The following is a 20,234-nucleotide window of genomic DNA, read 5'->3' on the forward strand; positions in this document are numbered from 1 at the left end:
CTCACCTTGTTCTAACGTGGAATCTCAAGCTGACAGAGAAAAGTGGTCCTCCTAATCCAGGCCCATTTCTATGAGGTTTAGCATCAGTCACAGGGCAGCTGGAATGAGGCCTAAATCATTCTGTTTCCCACGTTTAACAGTTTCTTCTCGGTTCTCCTCCTCAGCCTTTCAGTTACTCATACTGATGACTTACTTTGAGGTTTTGTATCATCTTTCTTGGAGACCAGTACTTTATAAATGACAATACCTCATCAAAATGACCGTGTGTTCTTTAGCTTTCAAACTGAATTGTATCCCATTGCAAAGAACTGTTTAGAGAGATTTGAGGTCATTATTATTACAAGTTTTAAAAAAATAAGGCAATGCATAGAAAAAAATCAGCCTTCCAGAAAATAAACATTTTGACTTACAGCTAATCTATGGTTGTTTCCAAGTTGCTTCTTTCTCCTCCTATCCCATTGCCCCTCTACCACAGAAGCCCACCCAAATAACTTTGCGGTGCTTTAAAAGGGATGTTGTAAAGATGGGGTTAGAGCTGTACATGAAGCTCAGAGGAATATCAGATTAAAATCACCTAACATGTTAGAAGCAAAATTAAAATCGGACAAGCCAAATGAGCTGTTAAATTATAAGTAACCATTTTGCCAAATAAATAGCTCATTAAATTGCCACAGAATCAATATTAAGAGGCCAGGGCGATCTCAAAAAGGTAAAATTGCTGGGCTGCTACTGAATAAATATAGGTAAACACAACTTTAAGGTACATAGGTAATTTCTCTGCAATCCTCCTTCTTTCCCACCCCTTAAAACTATCTGTAAATCTGTTAATAGTCTATCCTGTTGTATGCATAATAAAATAAAGCAGAGAAATAGATAATACTAAACAGTGATTCAACTCAACTCTAATAATAATAATAATAATAATAATAGCTAACTCATCCAGAGCACTAATGAAATGCTAGGAACCATGCTAAGAACTTTACTTCCATTATCTTATATAGACCAGGGAGCAGAGTTAAGTAACGTCACCAGTTCACGCAGCTGGTCAGTGGCGCACCAGACATTGCATCTGGGCTCTTTGACCTCAGAGTTCATGTGTTTAATTTTTGTGCCATTTTACCTCATCCACATTTATTTCCTGATGACTTAATATCCAATGAGCAACAGAAACCCCTCTGTAATAGTTTTCCTCCTACAAGCACTTGGCAGCCATCAATGTTTATAACTTTTTACTCTTGTCTTGCCCGCATTTCATAATTACCTACTTTCCAAATAGAGTTTTTCTACTGGTATCCTCGTGGTTCATTTCCCTGTTTTGTCACAGCTCTCAGCACAGTACCTTTTCCATAGAAGGCATTAAATTAGAAGTTCATTGAATGAATAAGTGAATATTTAGTTATTTCCAAGCAAAGCACTCTCTCTTATGTGTCAATGGGAACCATTTGTTTTGACCTCTGCATTTTTAACTCCAGTTCTCCTCTTTGATATTTTCCACTTATGAAAACATTTGAAATCCCCTAATCCATTGTAAAAACCAGTTCTTGCGTCCAGCACTTTATACACACACACACACACACACACACACACAGACACACTTCTTAATTTTATTTTTTGCAAAAGTAGTGTTGGCAGTTTGCAATGGGTTTTTGAAGTCATTCCTGGCTTTGTGCTCCGTAGCGCTATAGGCTGACAATGCAAAGTTCTCTCATCCTTTCCCCGGAGGGAGGCACCCCTACAGCACAGATGTTTTTTCCATTTTTCTTTGGTTTACTAAAACTCAATTTATACCAATGATCTAACTCCATGAATATATAATACCCACTGAGTAGCAGGCATTCAGGAAACTATCAGAAACTCAGGATTCCTTGCAGTTTTGAGTGAGTGACTGATTGAGCAGCCCTAGATATTTCTGAGACTCAGTTTGAAAAGAAATATCTGTGGATTTATGTCACCTAGTGAAATTCCCAGTGATTAGCTCTTGGGCATTGTTTAAAAACTCTCTCAGGATAAGTGGCATTTGGAAATTGATTTGTTCAAACATATATATATTATTTATTACCTTGTCATTTGCATGATGAGACAGATTGTTTTCTTCTGCTGAAGACTCTTCATTTCCTGAGAGTACTGAAGAACAGTATCATTCACAGTTGGAAGACAAAACCAGTGGAGGGCCCATTGATGCATTGCTATTGTTGTTCTGGGATCCTTTGTTCCAAGTTACTATCTGAAAATATTCAACATACGATCGATTCTTAGAAATTTATTTTCTTTTTATTATTTTTCTCCTTGTGGGTACTTGCACGCATATGTATATGAATGAATGTCCCTGAGGTTAAAATTATTGTTAGAAATAGCCTATGACCATATGATCCAGCAATCCCACTCCTGGGCATACATCCAGAGAAAACTCTAATTCAAAAAGATACATGCACCCTAACGTTCATAGCAGCACTATTTACAACAGCCAAGACACAGAAGCAACCTAGGTGTCCATCGACAGAGGAATGGATAAAGAAGATGTGATACATATATACAATGGAATACTACTCAGCCATAAAAAGTATGAAATAATGGCATTTGCAGCAACATGGATGGACCAAGAGATTATCAAATTAATTGAAGTAAGTCAGACAAAGACAAATACCATATGATATCACTTATATGTGGAAACTTAAAAAATGATATAAATGAACTTATTTACAAAACAGAAACAGACTCACAGACATAGAAAACAAACTTATAGTTACCAAAGGAGATAGTGGGGAGAGGGGGGGAGAGATAAATTAGGAGTTTGGAATTAACATACACACTACTATATGTAAAATAGATAAACAACAAGGACCCACTGCATAGGACAGGGAATTATATTCAATACCTTGTAATAACCTATAATGGAAAAGAATCTGAAAAAGAAATATATATATATATATATACATACATACACATATATATGTGTGTATAACTGAATCACTTTGTTGTATACCTGAAACTAACACAACATTGTAAATTAATTACACTTCAATAAAGAAGGTAAGAAATATATATGCATGTATGATTTTCTACTGCAAAAGGTAGCATATTGTGCTCACACCTCTGTACTTTGTTTTTTGCATTTAACAAAGTATCTTGGAAGCTATTTCATACTCCAACACTATAATGGACATTTGATGGCTGCCTACTGGGTGTCCGTTCTCTCCTCCTTTCCTGAAGTACTCAGATTTTCATTTACTTGTTCGTGCTCCCCACAAAGCTTCCAGGAAGCACGGCACCCTGGGCTGACTGGCCAAAACTCTTCAACACTTTCCATTCTCTTGGCACATATAAGCTTGTACAATCCAGGTGAACTTCAGGACTCTTGCTTGGAATCCTGGGGCAGAAGCACTCTCGTCGCCCTTGGAGTGGTGCAAGAAACCCTAATCATGGTTGATAAGTCTCCCACAACCATGTAAGAACCAGGCTTGACTTGAAGCTATTATCCTTGACAGAAAAGCAGAGAGATGGGAAGAAACCGAGTCCTTGAGGATTTCTCATTTATGTGACCCAATAAATCTCCTTTATTATTAAAATCAGTTTGCAGTGGATTTTCTGTTACTTGCAACATAAAGACTATTAACTGATTCAGGTACTTATAAATCTACCTCATTCTTTTTAATGGCCTTAGTATGAGTACCTCACAATACACTTAATGAACATTCAGGTTATTCCAGTGTGCTGGTACGGACCATACTACAACAAGCAACGTGATGTGTATCTTCACACACATGTTCGAGTCTATCAGCAGGATAAATTCTTAGAAGTCAAATTGGAGGTTTGGGCATATGTGTATTTTTAATTCAATAGTGTTTTGATTTTTGGAAATACAAAGAGCTAGTGAAGAAGTTGCCTTAGGACAGGGAATGTGGTGAATGGATGTTCTCCACATATTCTTTTTAAATGACTTTTAAAAACCAAGTAGAATATTGTTTTTCCCAGAAAAGGAAAAAAATGCACTTAGAAGCATTAAACTGTGTATCTTTAAAGTCATCTTAGAACTAGGAATCAGGTCCAGCTGCTCCAGTTTATAAATGAGGAAAGTTCCTGGGAAGTTCAGGGGTTGCCCACCCAGCAGTTCAGAGCAGAGAAAATTAGAATCTTGGTTTCCAGGCTTTTCATTTGTGTTCTTCCATAAATAGCGAGCCTGGAAGCAGATTCTGTGCAGAGATGATGGAGGTTGCACCTGTGTACAGAGGTAACACGTCCAGTCCAAGTTTATCCTCATTAGTACTCAGGCTGGAGTTGCAACTGTCCTTCGTTACACAATGAATCAAGCATCTGAATAAACCCTGAAACAATGAATTCTTGTCATGCTTGTCCCTGCAGGGAGGGGTGAGCTCTATTTTAGGGGCAGGAAACTGAAGAATGGAGACTAGTGCTCTGCCAGAGGGTGTGCAAGAACCAGGCCCCCAGCTGGATCTGAATTTGACTTTTTCCAAGGGAGTATCTTACTGAGAAGAGCTGTACAAAGAACACTGGGCTTTGTGATGTAAATGTAGAGAGAGGGGCCCTGGCCCAGCACTTCTTTTTATTGCACTGAATGTCAGAGGGCTCCTTGGATATGTTCTGGGCAAAGGTCTACCCAGCCTGCCCTGCTACAGGAAAAAACAATGACAAGAATGAAACAGTCAAAGTGGCTATGCAAAGACTTGGAAAAATTAAAATACAGAAACTCATGCCTGGGAGATGGAGGAGTTTTCAAGAGTTTAGTTAAACAAAAGGTCACAGGTGTGTTTATTTATTGCACAAATTAGAAAAATCTCTTAATATCTCTTGTCTCCAAATCCCTCATTTCATATTTTCCTCACTCCAGTGATGCATTCTAGCTCCTTGGTGTGGCTCCCACTCTCAAATTTTTTTAATTGTGGAAATTCACTTGTTCTTCTCTTTGCTCCCAAAGAAAATATGATTTTTAAAAGTGGAAAGTGTCATTTAGCATGACACTTTATTTCACAAATGAGAAAAGCTGACTCCAGTGATTCAAGGGATATGTAGTAAGTCTCTGCATAGCCTGGCCTAATAGCTAGACTTTTTGATGCCCTGTCTCATAATATCTCTAACTATAGAATCATAGTGTTAACTTTTAAAAGTATACCAAAGAATAGAAGCATCTAACCATATTTACCAATAGTCATTTTTCTAAAACATACAATATATTAGTTCTGCTTTAGGAAGAATTTTTCTTTTTAGAGATTCATGTGGAAGCTTATAGGTATGACATTTCATGGTTATAATTTATTTTAAAATACTTCAAGAAAAAGATGAAGCAAAATGCAAAATGTAAACAATTGTTAAATCTAGGGGATGGGAGAAAGGGAGTCCTTGTACTGTTTTCACTACTTTTCTTTATATTTGAAGACTTTTTATAAAAAGGGAGGAGAAATCACGTTAACACATTAAGTGTGTCCTGGAATTCAAAAGTTCCATTTTTCTAAAGCAATACATATTCATTGATGAAAATCTAGAAAGCATTGGTCTACAAAGGGAAAACAAGGTAATAACCTGCTCCCAGCCCCATTCACAGAAAACTATTGTCAACATTTTGGGGGTATTCCCTTCTAGTCAGTGTTCTGTGTATAAATTTACATATACTTATCTGTACATGTGGATCATACTTTACAGTCCATTTTATAATCACTTTAACTTAACATATAGGAAACATTTTTTTCTTGTTATTGAATTATTTCCTGTATCTTTTCAGGGATGCAAATTGATTTGCCATTACTTATTTAACCAATCTCCTATTTTAGGCCATTGTGAGATTTCCCTCAATACGTAATAATTAGTAACAAATCTCTGATGAGCATTTCTGAGCCCAAGCTGCACCCATTCGTGATTATTTCCTCAATAGTATTACAGAGTCTTTCTTATATGCCAGGCACTGTAGTCAATAAGGTTTTACATGCAATGTCTCATTTGATCTCCTACTGATGAGGTATATCTTTTTACTACCCTCATTTTATAGATAAAAATTGTAGGCTGAGAGGTAAGTACATAGACCTAAACTTGTATCTAGTAGTCGCCAAAGCTTATGTTCAAGACACCAAGCTCCCCTGCTTATGTGTCCAGGAAGTGGAATTGCTATGGACCTCAGAGATTTTGAAAACGTATCATCATATTGCCTTACAGAAAGGTTGCAGCACACATCTTGCCATGCTACTGATTTAAAAAGAAAAAAAGGGGCCTCAAACAGGGACCCCAGGAACAGCTGTTCCCTGAGCTACATCTACCCCTACCAGCCCACTTGCAAGATCTTGGTTCCCAGGCTGGAGGTCAGGCCCGAGCTCCTGTGGTGGGAGTGCCGAGTCCAAACTGCAGGACTAACAGAGAACCTCAGGCCCAAGAGAGTATTAATCAGAGTGAGACTTACCGGAGGGCCTCATCTTGGCACCAAGACCTGGCTCTACTCAACTGCCTGCAAGCTCCAGTGCTGGACATCTCAGGCCAAACAACCAGTAAGACAGGAATACAGCCCCACCCATCAAAAAAAGAAAAAAATGAAAAGACAAAAAATTATGTTACAGACAAAGGAACAAAGTAAAAACCTACAAGACCAAATAAAGGAGATGAAATAGGCAACCTACCTGGAAAAGAATTCAGAGTAATGAGAGTAAAGATGATCCAAAATCTTGGAAACAGAATGGAGAAAACAAAAGAAACGTTTAACAAGGACCTAGAAGAACAAAAGAGCAAACAAGCAGTGATGAACAACACAATAACTGAAATTAAAAATACTCTAGAAGGAATCAATAGCAGAATAACTGAGGCAGAAAAACAGATATGTGAGCTGGAAGATAAAATGGTGGAATTAACTGCTGGGGAGCAAAATAAAGAAAAAAGAATGAAAAGAATTGAGGACAGTCTCAGAGACCTCTGGGACAACATAAACTCGTGAACATTTGAATTATAAGGGTCCCAGAAGAAGAAGAGGAAAAGAAAGGGTCTGAGAAAATATTTGCAGAGATTATAGTCGAAAACTTCCCTAACATGGGAAAGGAAATAGTAAATCAAGTCCAGGAAGTGCAGAGAGTACCACACAGGATAAACCCAAAGAGAAACACACCAAGACACATATTAATCAAACTATCAAAAATTAAATACAAAGAAAAAATATTAAAAGCAGGAAGGGAAAAGCAACAAATAACATACAAGGGAATCCCCATAAGGTTAACAGCTGATCTTTCAGCAGAAACTCTGCAAGCCAGAAGGGAGTGGCAGGACATATTTAAAGTGATGAAAGGGAAAAACCTAAAACCAAAATTGCCTTACCCAGCAAGGATCTCATTCAGATTCAGCAGAGAAATCAAAATCTTTATGGACAAGTAAAAGCTACAAGAATTCAGCACCACCAAACCAGCTTTACAACAAATGCTAAAGGAACTTCTCTAAGCAGGAAACAGAGAGGAAAAAGACCCACAAAAACAAACTCAAATCAATTAAGAAAATGGTAATAGGAACACACATATTGATAATCACCTTGAATGTAAATGGAGTCAATGCTCCAACCAAAAGACACAGACTGGCTGAATGGATACATAAATAAGACTCTTATATATGCTGTCTACAAGAAACCCACTTCAGACCTAGGGACACATACAGGCTGAAAGTGAGGGGATGGAAAAAGGATATTCCATGCAAATGGAAATCAAAAGAAAGCTGGAGTAGCAATACTCATATCAGATAAAATAGACTTTAAAATAAAGACTGTTACAAGAGATAAGGAAGGACACTAGATAATGATCAAGGTATCAATACAAGAAGAAAACATAACAATTATAAATATTTATGCACCCAACATAGGAGCACCTCAGTACATATGGCAAATGCTAACAGCCGTAAAAGGAGAAATTGACAGTTACACAATAATAGTGGGGGACTTAACACACCACTTACACCAATAGACATATCATTCAGACAGAAAATAAATAAGGAAACACAAGCTTTAAATGACACAATAGACCACATAGACTTAATTGATATTTATAGGACATTCCACCAAAAGTGGAAGAATACACTTTCTTCTCAAGTACAAATGGAACATTCTCCAGAATAGATCACATCTTGGGTCACAAATCAAGCCTTGGAAAATTTAAGAAAATTGAAATCGTATCAAGCATCTATTCTGACAACAGTGCTATGAGATTAGAAATCAATTACAGGAAAAAAACTGTAAAAAACACAAATACATGGAGGCTAAACAGTGTGCTGCTAAATAACCAAGAGATCACTGAAGAAATCAAGGAAGAAGTTAAAAAGTACCTAGAAACAAATGACAATGAAAACACGATGATCCAAAACCTATGGGATGCAGCAAAATCAGTTCTAAGAAGGAAGCTCATAGCAATTCAAGCTCACCTCAAGAAACAAGAAAAATCACAAATAAACAACCTAACCTTACACCTAAATCAACTAGAAAAAGAAGAACAAAGAAAACCCACTAAAAGTTAGGAGAAGGAAACTAAATGTTAGGAGAAAGAAAGAAATCATAAAGATCAGAGCAGAAATAAATGAAATAGAAACAAAGAAAACAATAGCAAAGATCAATAAAAACTAAAAGTTGGTTCTTTGAGAAGATAAGCAAAATTTATAAACTTTTAGCAAGACTCATCAAGAAAAAAAAGGAGAGGACTCAAATCAATAAAATTAGAAATGAAAAAGGAGAGATTACAATGGACACCACAGAAATACAAAAGATCATAAGAGATTACTGCAAGCAACTCTATAACAATTAAATGGACAACCTGGAAGAAATGGACAAATTCTTGGAAAGGTCAAACTTTCCAAGATTGAACCAGGAAGAATTAGAAACTATAAACAGAACAATCACAGGTAGTGAAATTGAAACTGTAATTAAAAATCTTCCAACAAACAGAAGTCCAGGACCAGATGGCATCACAGGTGAATTCTATCAAACATTTAGAGAAGAGTTAACACCTATCCTTTTCAAACTCTTCCAAAAAATTGTGGAGGGAGGAACACTCCCAAACTCGTTCTATGAGGCCACCATCACCCTGATACCAAAACAAGACAAAGATATCATGAAAAAAGAAAATTATAGACCAATATCACTGGTGAACATAGATGCAAAAGTCCTCAACAAAATACTAGCAAACAGAATCCACCAACACATTAAAAAGATCATACACCATGATCAAGTGGGATTTATCCCAGGGATGCAAGTGTTCTTCAATATATGCAAAACAATCAATGTGCTACACCATATTAACAAATTAAAGAATAAAAAGCATATGATCATCTCAATAGATGCAGAAAAAGCTTTTGACAAAATTCAACGCTGATTTATGATAAAAACTCTCCAGAAAGTGGGCATAGAGGGAACCTACCTCAACATAATAAAAGACATATACAACAAACCCACAGCAAACATCATTCTCAATGGTGAAATTATTTCCTCTAAGATGAGGAACAAGACAAGGATGTCCACTATCACCACTGTTATTCAACATAGTATTGGAAGTCCTAGCCACAGCAACTAGAGAAGAAAAAGAAATAAAAGCAATACAAAATGGAAAAGAAGAAGTAAAACTGTCACTGTTTGCCGATGACATAATACTGTACATAGAAAATCCTAAAGATGCCACCAGAAAACTACTACAACTAGTCAATGAATTTGGTAAAGTCGCAGGATACAAAATTAATGCACAGAAATCTCTTGCATTCCTATACACTAAAAACAAAAGATCAGAAACAGAAATTAAGGAAACAATCCCATTTACCATTGCAACAAAAAGAATAAAATACCTAGGAATAAACCTACCTAAGGAGACAAAAGACCTGTACTCAGAAAACTATAAAACACTGATGAAACAAATCAAAGATAACATAAATAGATGGAGAGATATACCATGATCCTGGATTGGAAGAATCAATATTGTGAAAATGACTATACTACCCAAAGCAAACTACAGGTTCATTGCAATCCCTATCAAAATACCAATGGCATTTTTCACAGAACTGGAAAAATAAATTTCACAATTTGTATGGAAACACAAAAGACCCTGAATAGCCAAAGCAATCTTAAGAAAGAAAAACAGAGTTGGAGGAATCATGCTCCCTGACTTCAGACTATACTACAAAGCTACAGTAATCAAGACAGTATAGTACTGGCACAAAAACAGAAATATAGATTAATGGAACAGGATAGAAAGCCCAGAGGTAAACCCACACACATATGATCACCTTATCTTTGATAAAGGAGGCAAGAATACACAATGGAGAAAAGACAGCCTCTTCAATAAGTGGTGCTGAGAAAAATGTACAGATATATGTAAAAGAATGAAATTAGAACACACCCTAACACCACACACAAAAATAAACTCAAAATGGATTAAAGACCTAAATGTAAAGCCAGACACTATAAAACTCTTAGAGGAAAACATAGGCAGAACACCCTATGACATAAATCACAGCAAGATCCTTTTTGACCCACATCCTAGAGTAAGGGAAATAAAGCAAAAATAAACAAATGGGACCTAATGAAACTTAAAAGTTTTTGCACAGCAAAGGAAACCATAAACAAGACGAAAAGACAATCCTCAGAATGGGAGAAACTATTTGCAGATGAAGCAACTGACAAAAGATTAATCTCCAAAATATACAAGCAGCTCATGCAGTTCAATATCACAAAAACAAACAACCCAATAGAAAAATGGACAGAAGACCTAAATAAGCATTTCTCCAAAGAAGACATACAGATGGCTTACAAATACATGAAAAGATGCTCAACATCACTAATCATTAGAGAAATGCAAATCAAAACCACAATGAGATATCACCTCACACCGGTCAGAATGGCCATCATCAAAAAATCTAGAAACAATAAATGCTGCAGAGGGTGTGGAGAAAAGGGAACCCTCTTGCACTGTTGGTGGGAATGTAAATTGATACAGCCACTATGGAGAACAGTATGGAGATTCCTTAGAAAACTAAAAATAGAACTACCATATGACCCAGCAATCCCACTACTGGGCATATACCCTGAGAAAACCATAATTCAAAAAGATATACATGTACCACAATGTTCATTGCAGCACTATTTACAATAGCCAAGACATGGAAGCAACCTAAATGTCCATCAACAGGTGAATGGATAAAGAAGATGTGGCACATATATACAATGGAATATTACTGAGCCATAAAAAGGAACAAAACTGAGTTATTTTTAGTGAGGTGGATGGACCTAGAGTCTGTCATAGAGAGTGAAGTAAGTCAGAAAGAGAAAAACAAATAACGTATGCTAACGCATATATATGGAATTTTAAAAAGCAGTATTGGTGAACCTAGTGTCAGGGCAGGAATAAAGACGCAGACGTAGAAAATGGACTTGAGAGCACAGGGTGGGGGAAGGGGAAACTGGGATGAAGTAAGAGAGTAACGTTGACATATATACACTACCAAATGTAAAATGGATGGCTAGTGGGAAGCTGCTTCATAGCACAGGGAGATCAGCTCGGTGCTTGGTGATGACCTAGAGGGGTAGGATAGGGAGGGTGATATGGGTATATATGTATATGTATAGCTGATTCACTTTGTTATACAGCAGAAACTAACACAACATTGTAAAGCATTTATACTCCAATAAAGGTGTGGAAAAACTTTTTAAATTTTAAAAAAAGAAAAAGAAAAAAGGGGGTGCAGGACTGACTTAATTTTGAATTCTCATTGTTTATGCAAATGGTTGACTTTTTTTTTAAAGAAAAGGACTTTAAGACTATAGGTAGAGCTTTCTCCCCTTCACCTCCATGTCCTCTTTTACCTCTCCTGGATTTTAAAAACCAGCTAAGTGGTATTCCTTGGCTCAAATGTACATATCAGTAGCCCTGGTTTTTTTCTGTGTCTGACTGATAAACGTCGTTGAAATGGGATAATGGTAGGGACTGCTAGAGACTGATTAAATTTTGTATTTTTCTCTTTTTCCTGGGCACACAGCTACACTACATTTTCTAGGCTTCCTTACAGAGGGTGTGGCCATTTAATTGAATTATAGCCAATGGAATGTGAGTTGACTTGGCCCATAGAAACCTCCTGTATACACTTCTCCATATCTTTCTTCCTTCTAAATGATGCAGTAGGGAGAAGCTCTGGGGAGACCATGGAAACCATGTCTTGAAGATGGCACAACAGCTTCCAGCGGAGGTCCCTGACTGAAATCACGGCACAGAACATCGGACTGTTACATGAGCAAGGAATAAAGGTATGTTGTGTTGGGCCATTGAAATTTTGAAGTTAGGTTTTTACAGCAGCTAACATTATCTTAATCAATACAAAGATTTTTGCTTTGGGCTTTCCTGGTGGCGCAGTGGTTGAGAATCTGCCTGCCAATGCAGGGGACACGGGTTCGAGCCCTGGTCTGGGAAGATCCCACATGCCGCGGAGCAACTAGGCCCGTGAGCCACAACTACTGAGCCTGCGCGTCTGGAGCCTGTGCTCCACAACAAGAGAGGCCACGATAATGAGAGGCCCGCACACCGCGATGAAGAGTGGCCCCCACTTGCCACAAATAGAGAAAGCCCTCGCACAGAAATGAAGACCCAACACAACCATAAATAAAGAAATATGCTTGTACTTTGCAGATTTGAATTCAAAGAAAAATTATAAAAAGAAACAAAGATTTTTGCTTTATATATTTTGAAGACCATTGACATCTCTGCTGGATTCTTTCCCATTTGTCAAGGAAATCTGATGCCCTTGCCCTGATGCGCCCTTAAATCAATGTTGTATAAGTCTAACATTTGCTCTGTGAGAAGTTATTCTCTTTGGGAGGAAGAAAATGACAGTTTAGTTTATCTCTACTTTTTTCAAAAAATGTATTCCTTTCTTTTGCACTTCAGGGGCAGAAAAGTAAGTTAATCATTCTCATTAGTTCTTTGCACACTACCAGAATTGGTCTCTGAGGGATCCCTCACTTGTTATAATTATATTTTTCCTTCATTCCTGATACTCTCATTTCTTTTCCTCTTGTAGATATATATTCTAAGGTGTTTGATGTATGCACATGGATTTGTATATATTCTTATTGCATTGGTTTGTTGTGTGTCTGTGTTTTTAATTTACTCGTATGCAATTGTGGCATAGATCTCATTTCGTCCCATTTTCACACACACAATAAACTATTTTCATTATTTATCCATATCGTGTATTTATCTCTAATTTATTAATTCTACCTATTGCATAGAATACCACCCCATCTCCTCCTAGAGATGAACTTCTAGCTTGCCTTCCACTCACCACCACTACAAATGATTCACTGGTGAATGGCATGTGCCCCTGTAAGGCTCTGTGTGAGAATTTCTCTGGCAGATACATGGGATTGCTGGGTCATGAGACATAGTCCTGTGAGGTTGCTTTCCAGAACGGCTCATCAATTTACAATCTCAGTGTATGAGAGTTCTCATGGCCTTACATCATCAACCCCAATTGCCATTATTCTCCTTCCCTACATTTTTCTATTCTAATAAGTGCAGAATAAAATTTCATCTTCGTTTCAATTCACATAATTCACATATGTCTGATTAATAACAAGTGGACACATCTCTTAAGTAATGTCTTAGCCATTCAAATTCCCCTTCTGTGAATGACCTGAGATTCTAAGGCAAAACAGCAGAATCCATATGGGAAATCCTGTAGAAAATAAAAATATATCTTAACTCTTTTTGGTGTCCAACTTAAACTTCTGTTTAGATAATGTTACAGGCTGTCTACAACCTGAGAGATTCATTTATTCATCCCAGAAATATGTGTAGGGCACTGTCACATGTGCAAGGGATATAGAGGGATGTAAAAGTTACTTGGCAACTGGCTTCTTGATATCTGTAAAATCATGGAAGAAATAGATCGGTGTTTTCTGGTTTTACTTTCTGGAGGAGTAGACATCAAGGTGTGAGCTACCTATACCTTGATAATTCATAAGATTCCTCTTCCGTCTTTCCTTTTCTCAGTTGAATTTACAGTGTCCTTGGTAAATTTGAACTACAGATTGCTGGTGTAAGTCAATGAGTGCCACTAACAAAAGGAAAAACATTATGTTTCCAATGCTTGTTAATTCAAAAGCTCAGTGAGGCATCTTTTCTTAAAAAGAAAACCTTAAGTACCAAAATGTTTTGCCAGTGTATACCCTCCTTAGAAAAAAAGAGCTATAATCAAATCCACCACCACCCCTCTCTCAAAACTTAGAGTTGAGGGAATGTGGTTGAGAGGGATGTGAAAAATCCTCAGTGTAGAGCCTTCTGGAGATCTTCCCAATACACCACCCTGGTTCCATTTTTTAATGTTGTTTTCATTTGAAACTAGATTCATGCAGCTTGCCTGTGAAAAAAAGAGTTAGGGTCTGGAAAGGAAGAGAAGGATTAAATAAAAAGTTCTGCTAGGATGTAGCCATCATTATCTAATGCACCATGGGCAGCCCAGCTTCAGGGAATACTGACTTTCAAGGGCTGGCACTCTCGGGGACAGCTGGCACTCAGCTGGTCATGGTGCTGGCCTCATATTGCCTCTGTGTCTCCCATAAACTCTTCTGACACTATGTAGGCTTTATTTATTTTTTTTTTTAACATGCGGCACAGGAAATTTTTCCTCAATGCGTGTAAGAGCTGTTTGATTCCCCAAAGAAAAAGATTTGGCGAGTCAGTTAAGAGGAAAGTAGAAGCACTGAACACATGAGCACATTTTAACAATGTCCAAGTGTAACTTTTATTGCCAACAGTAGACATGCACTGGAATTTGAAATGCAGCCCAAATGCTAAATGCAGTTGTTTTTATCTGTGAGGAGAATGCTTGTGGTTTCATTCTGAGATGAGTCACTTTGTTCTGATTTATCCAGTTAGTAAATGTATCTGATTTGTTTTCATTAGGGAGTTCAAAGTTTATTTGGGGATTTTTGTTTTTGTTTTTGTTCCAGTGAAGAAAACTATCGGGTTTGGTCAGAAGAAGAGGAAATGAAATTTTATCAAAATGCTCAATAAAGATAAGGCCAAGATGTCACCTGCCATGTACAATGAAGAGGGTTTGGAGTCTTGGCATTAAGAGGGAAACTTGGGATTTCAGAAGCCCAGACTTTTGCTGTCAGTATCTGACAGCATCTTTAGGCCGTCCTGCGCTGCCAAATCAGAAAACTAAGCCTTTTGTGCCCTGTGGTCTCAATTTTGTTAAATCTACGAAATGATTTCATGATGGCGTCTAGGTGACATTTATAATTTACTAAAAACTTGAAGTTTCCCTCAGTCTACTCTATAAGACTAGACGGCTTGGTCCAATTAATCAGTTAACTCATCAATCTGCTCAGAAGTCTTTCCTGAGTGTCTATTACCTGTGGGTGCTTTGTGGGTCAGTTGACGCCCTGACCTTGCTAGCTTGCAGACACGATGACCAAAGAATTCTGCCACAGTTATATTAATTGTGGTCAGCTGGATTAATATGCCTTTAGTACCAAATAAATGATGGCCAATAGGATGAATTTATTTCTCCATCAACTTGTTTTTCTTTATATTCCTTAACCTAAAGCAATAGTTCAAGATATTACAGAATTTTAAACATAGGTATTTTCAAGACCAAAACCACCTGTTAATTTGACAAGTTTTATCATATGAATAATTTCATCATATAATAAATAGATTATATCATATAGATATATAATATAGGGTTTATCACGTAATAAATATTCTTACTAAAGGAGAAACAAGTGCTGAGCTAGCCACGAAATGGGTCAACATATTTTGAAAATGTAAAGTGATCAAGGGCCATTCAGAGTTTTCATTTAAATCTGCTGCGTTGGAGGGATATGAGAGCCAAGCTAACTTTAACTGTTAAGACTGTAAACAATTACTCAAGTAGAAAAAAAAGGCAAACAAAACTGCTTGGAAACATTTTTTTTTCCATTGTTTTTTTCCCCCCATCGTTGTTTTCCAAGTTACCCCGGGGTTACCAACGCTTCCTGAACAATACTTGGTCTTAAATTTAGTGGAGTAGATTGTGATTGTAGTGGCTTTTTGTCCGTGAAGAATTTATCAGATTCACTCACTGGCCTCCATCACTTGGCAGGATAGAAAAGCCCATTTCAGTATCTCCAGGCATACCTAATGTTGAGAAAGGTAAGCTTGTGTAGCAAACGTGAAAGAGTCCCTCTACATGCCCTATGGCTTTACTCAACCATGTTTCCTCTTTTATCATTTGTTGGAAAAACCCTTTACTATCTCTTCTTAGTTCCTTGTCCTTTGTTAGCTACAAAGGGCAGATTTTCTTTTGTAAATCCTTAGTAATTAAATGAGCACTTCAGTGGCTGTCACTTTCAATGGCCTGTTTCCTAGGCTTTTGCCTTTGACAGTCATATTTTGCAAAGGCCCCTGAGATGACTCGGCATCTTCCCCTACTTAACACTAAACCAATTGAAGCCCGTGCTCACTGCATGAAGGAGGAAAAGATTCATTAAGGGCACTTCATTAAGGAGCTGAAATGGGCCGCTCGAAATGCGCCTGAACCGACGGCAATCCAGAGGAGCTATTAGGAGAGCCACAAAGACAGTTTCGGAAACTGAACTCCAGCTCCAGTGCTGCGGATTAGGGAGAGTGATGGGATTAGTGTTTAATGACTTGGGGCAGGAGACAAAGGGAATTTTGACAAAGAGGCTTAGATATGGAAGAATTAACACTCTCTGTTCCAACCAGGCCTCCGAAGACTTCCAGCATTCTTTTCAGACTCAAAAGCCAAGGGAAGGAAAAAAAAAAAAAAAGATGAGCAAAGCTTTAATACTGTCCTAACTTTTTTTTTTAATTGCAACAACAATACAGAGGAAATAAAAGAACCCTCTTCACTCTCTTGCACTTGAAACCTCTTTTAAAAATAAGCATCTACAGTTGTATAATTAGCCCCAAGGTGAGTTTGCCCAGGGTCTCGAGCATGTGCCAGAATGCCTCTCTTGCTAAGGCAAGTGTCAGACCAACGCAGACATGGAAGCAAAACCCAGGGTAGCAGACGCCCAGCTAAGTGGCTTTAAAAGTGCTTCCCTCTCCGTGGCTGTTTATGTTACAGGTGCAACCGAAGGGGCAAAGAGAAAAGGCTTCATTGTAAAACTTCCTTCTGGCTCCATCTGGCTCAGACTCAAACAATTCCAGTGTCTATGGCCTGAGAAGTGCTTCATGAAACGAGGTGATTATCCTGCCTACGTGAGGGGATAACTTTGGAAACGTGCTTAAAGGGTGCAAGTGCTCTTGAAAAAGAATCAAGTCAACTTGGAGCAGGGCAGGCAATGTTGGAGCTTATCTATAGCATTTCCCCAGGCTTGGACAAGAGCACAATGTCATTATCTAAACACGAAGCCAAATTTAAGTGGCTGACCCGGGAGTGGAGTCGTATTCCCAGGGTTGTTAAGTAAATAGACTCCAAGCACCAAATGCCTTCCAGCAGTAAGTGTGTGATTATGCCCCGCTGCTGAGAATGGCAAAATGCAGGTGCAAATGTTACTGTAGGCAAAGGTACAATCTAAATAGTGCCGTAAATGATCTCGCGCTGTAAACCAATTCAACGTGTCCTTCTTTTTAACCCAACCAAATCACTTGCAGAAAAGCTGGGTATTCATTTCATGTATTAGCCCGTATGAAATGGTCCTGAAGCAGCTCTAGACACCAAGGTATTATTTAACCCGTGTGGTTTAGTGGGACAATGGCAACCCCCTGCTGTAATCCATTCAGAGGTAATGCTGGCAGTCAGTGTGAAACTAAATACATTACAGGGAAAGAGCTTAATGCGTTTTATAGGCAGTTGTTCATCCACATCAAACTTTAGTTTTTAAAATCCGAACACTTGATCCCACAACAGGAACGGTACCTCAAGTCAGAGATTGCCACAAGGCACTACCAGGAGGTAGAAAAGGGGCCAGACTTGAGCGATGCTACAATTGCCTGAAATGAACCATTTCCAATCATCTTAGTTCTACTGGGTCACTCAGATGCCAAAGGCCCAGGTAACACTTGATCCAGTTGCTACAGGGCTCGGACCTACCTCTATTGCCCCGTACTTTTCTGCTAAGGTTTTTGCTTGAGGGATCGATGTTTTCCCAGTGCAGTGGAACTCCCGTTTCTGATAGCTAAATTGAAGTAGGATATAATGGGTTTCCCTCACCACGTTCCCAGTCTCTCTTGACCCCAGCATGGTCTAGCAGTCTGTTCTTTGTTAAATTGAAAATGTGTAGAAATTTTTATAGAGATCCTCAGCTATATAAATAGCTTTGAAAATTGTTGTAACTTTAAAAACAGGTCAAAAAGGAAATTGAACAGCTAGTGAGTTTCATACCATCCCGTCAGCTTTTTGAAGGACTGCATTGGTCTTTCTGGTAAATGGTTGCTTTTATTGTTGGGGTTTCCACCATTCTTTTTCTGAGTAGCTTTTAACAGAAAAGGGAGCTTTGGTGGAATTTTCTGATAGAATGTCAAATATATCACTAATGGCTCCTGGCACTACATTCAAACCTAAAGACCACTTTTTGCCTTGGGAGTATGACCTGCATGCCATTGCATTACTGAGCATCCTTCTCAGGGCGAATATCACTTCCAACGGTGAGTGGTGACCCTAGTGTGGTTCCCAGGCAAGTTCCTGATTTCTCACGGCTCACAGGTGGATCTTGTGTCCTCATGGACGGTGGCCTTGTGTTTTTGGAACCTTCAGACCAAACTGTTTCTTTGGGTACGAAAGCTTATCAAAGGGTTCTTTGATGGTATTTTCTTCAAAAGTGGACAAAGGGTTTAGAACTCTTTCAAATATGGTGAAACTTAGAATTGCTTTTTCTGCAGTATTGTATTGAAAGTCTAAGAGCTTGAAACAGTGATTCTCAGCCTTGGATGGGGGAGCCAAAATTATTATTGCTAGGGATCCATTAATCCGCTTGTTGTGTAAGAATTCTCTAGAGTCTGAATTAATAACATGTCTCACACATAGATTGTCATTTCAAAAGGAATATCTGTAGATGCTTTTATGATTAATAGCACCAAAACTATTTTAAGAACTTTACTGAGATCATAGTCATTTTATCATTATAGGTTTTCTCAAACCATGCTAAAAGTTCAATTCATATCACATAGGAGCCTAGAATGATTTTGGAGGGGGGTTGATATGGAACTCTACCAGTTGCCAGTAATAAAATCCCAACTCAAACTAGCTAAAGCCAAAAAGAAAATTTACTGGTTCAGGTAACTCAGAGATATGCTGAGCTCTGTTTGCCTTTGCTTGGCTTCATTCTCAGGTATGCTTTGTCGGTAGGGTGATGAGAGGGTCCTTTCCACATGATTACATGGTCCTGAAGGCTTGTGAACTCAAGGGAGACTTTATCCCAATATCCATATCAAACTCCCAAACAGAATTGTGATTGTCTAGCTCTACTTCATGAATCTCTCTCTGGACTGACCACAAGAGTTAAGGTGGAGATGGTAATCTGATTGGTCAGCATAAATTATATGCTGACCCCTGTAAGGGGAGGAGAGGTGGAGTCCCTTGGTTTACAGCCCTACCAGAGTCCCATGGAGAGAGCGAGGGGCCAATTTCCGAACAGAAAAGGAGCTGATGAACACACAAGCAATGCTTACCCACTGCCAGAGGGGTTCTCATATTTTCACTTATATTTACAAGGATTGGGAATTATTGTCCTAGAATAATTATCATTATTAATTGCTGTTTTAACTAGGATCCTCTACCAGGTATCAGAAGTCAGCTAAGCCCTGATGCGACCAATGGGAATACCCTGGGAGGCACTGTTAACAGCCATTTCCAACTGTGATGTGTGTGTCTGTGTATGTTTCAGTGGGAGAAGAAGAAAGGGGAGCTGCCAAAACAAAAATCAAAATTCCCTTAAAATCCAAATCTCAATTCTTCTCTATAAATTTAAAACACAACAGAATTAACTCACATACACACACATATCCCCATCACCACCACCGCCAAATGGACGCAAGCTATAAGCGTTTATTTATAAAAAGACCAAGAACATTTCTTTCTGAGCCTTTTCGTTTGGCTTGAATTGTTGTGCTCTTTCAGCCTGGGCCCCTTGGCTGAGGGAGGTCGCACCTAAGGTCCAGAGCTCTGAATAACACGACTCTTCCTTGCTGCTAGGTCTCCATGTCAAGTCCTGTTTATGTTCTTTTTCCTGGATAATTCATTTGTTTCCAGGAATCAGTAATTCTGTAATTAGTGCCCATTTC

At 38.2% G+C, this 20,234-nt stretch overlaps 2 long non-coding RNA genes across 3 annotated transcripts in view; both read left to right on the top strand.

Annotated features, from left to right (window-relative positions):
- LOC309643727 overlaps window positions 1-20,234 on the top strand; it is a 464,905-nt gene that overhangs the window by 155,245 nt on the left and 289,426 nt on the right. The window lies entirely within an intron of this gene.
- Window positions 526-20,234, top strand: part of LOC309643749 — a 37,483-nt gene continuing 17,774 nt past the window's right edge. For both annotated transcript variants that reach the window (XR_014254050.1, XR_014254051.1), the window contains exons 1-2: window positions 526-12,247; window positions 17,077-17,193. This is a non-coding gene — a long non-coding RNA (uncharacterized lncRNA). The remainder of the gene's footprint in view (window positions 12,248-17,076; window positions 17,194-20,234) is intronic.

The sequence above is a fragment of the Balaenoptera physalus genome (assembly GCF_965194825.1).
Source record: "Balaenoptera physalus genome assembly, chromosome: 15".
NCBI classification, from domain to species: Eukaryota; Metazoa; Chordata; class Mammalia; order Artiodactyla; family Balaenopteridae; genus Balaenoptera; species Balaenoptera physalus.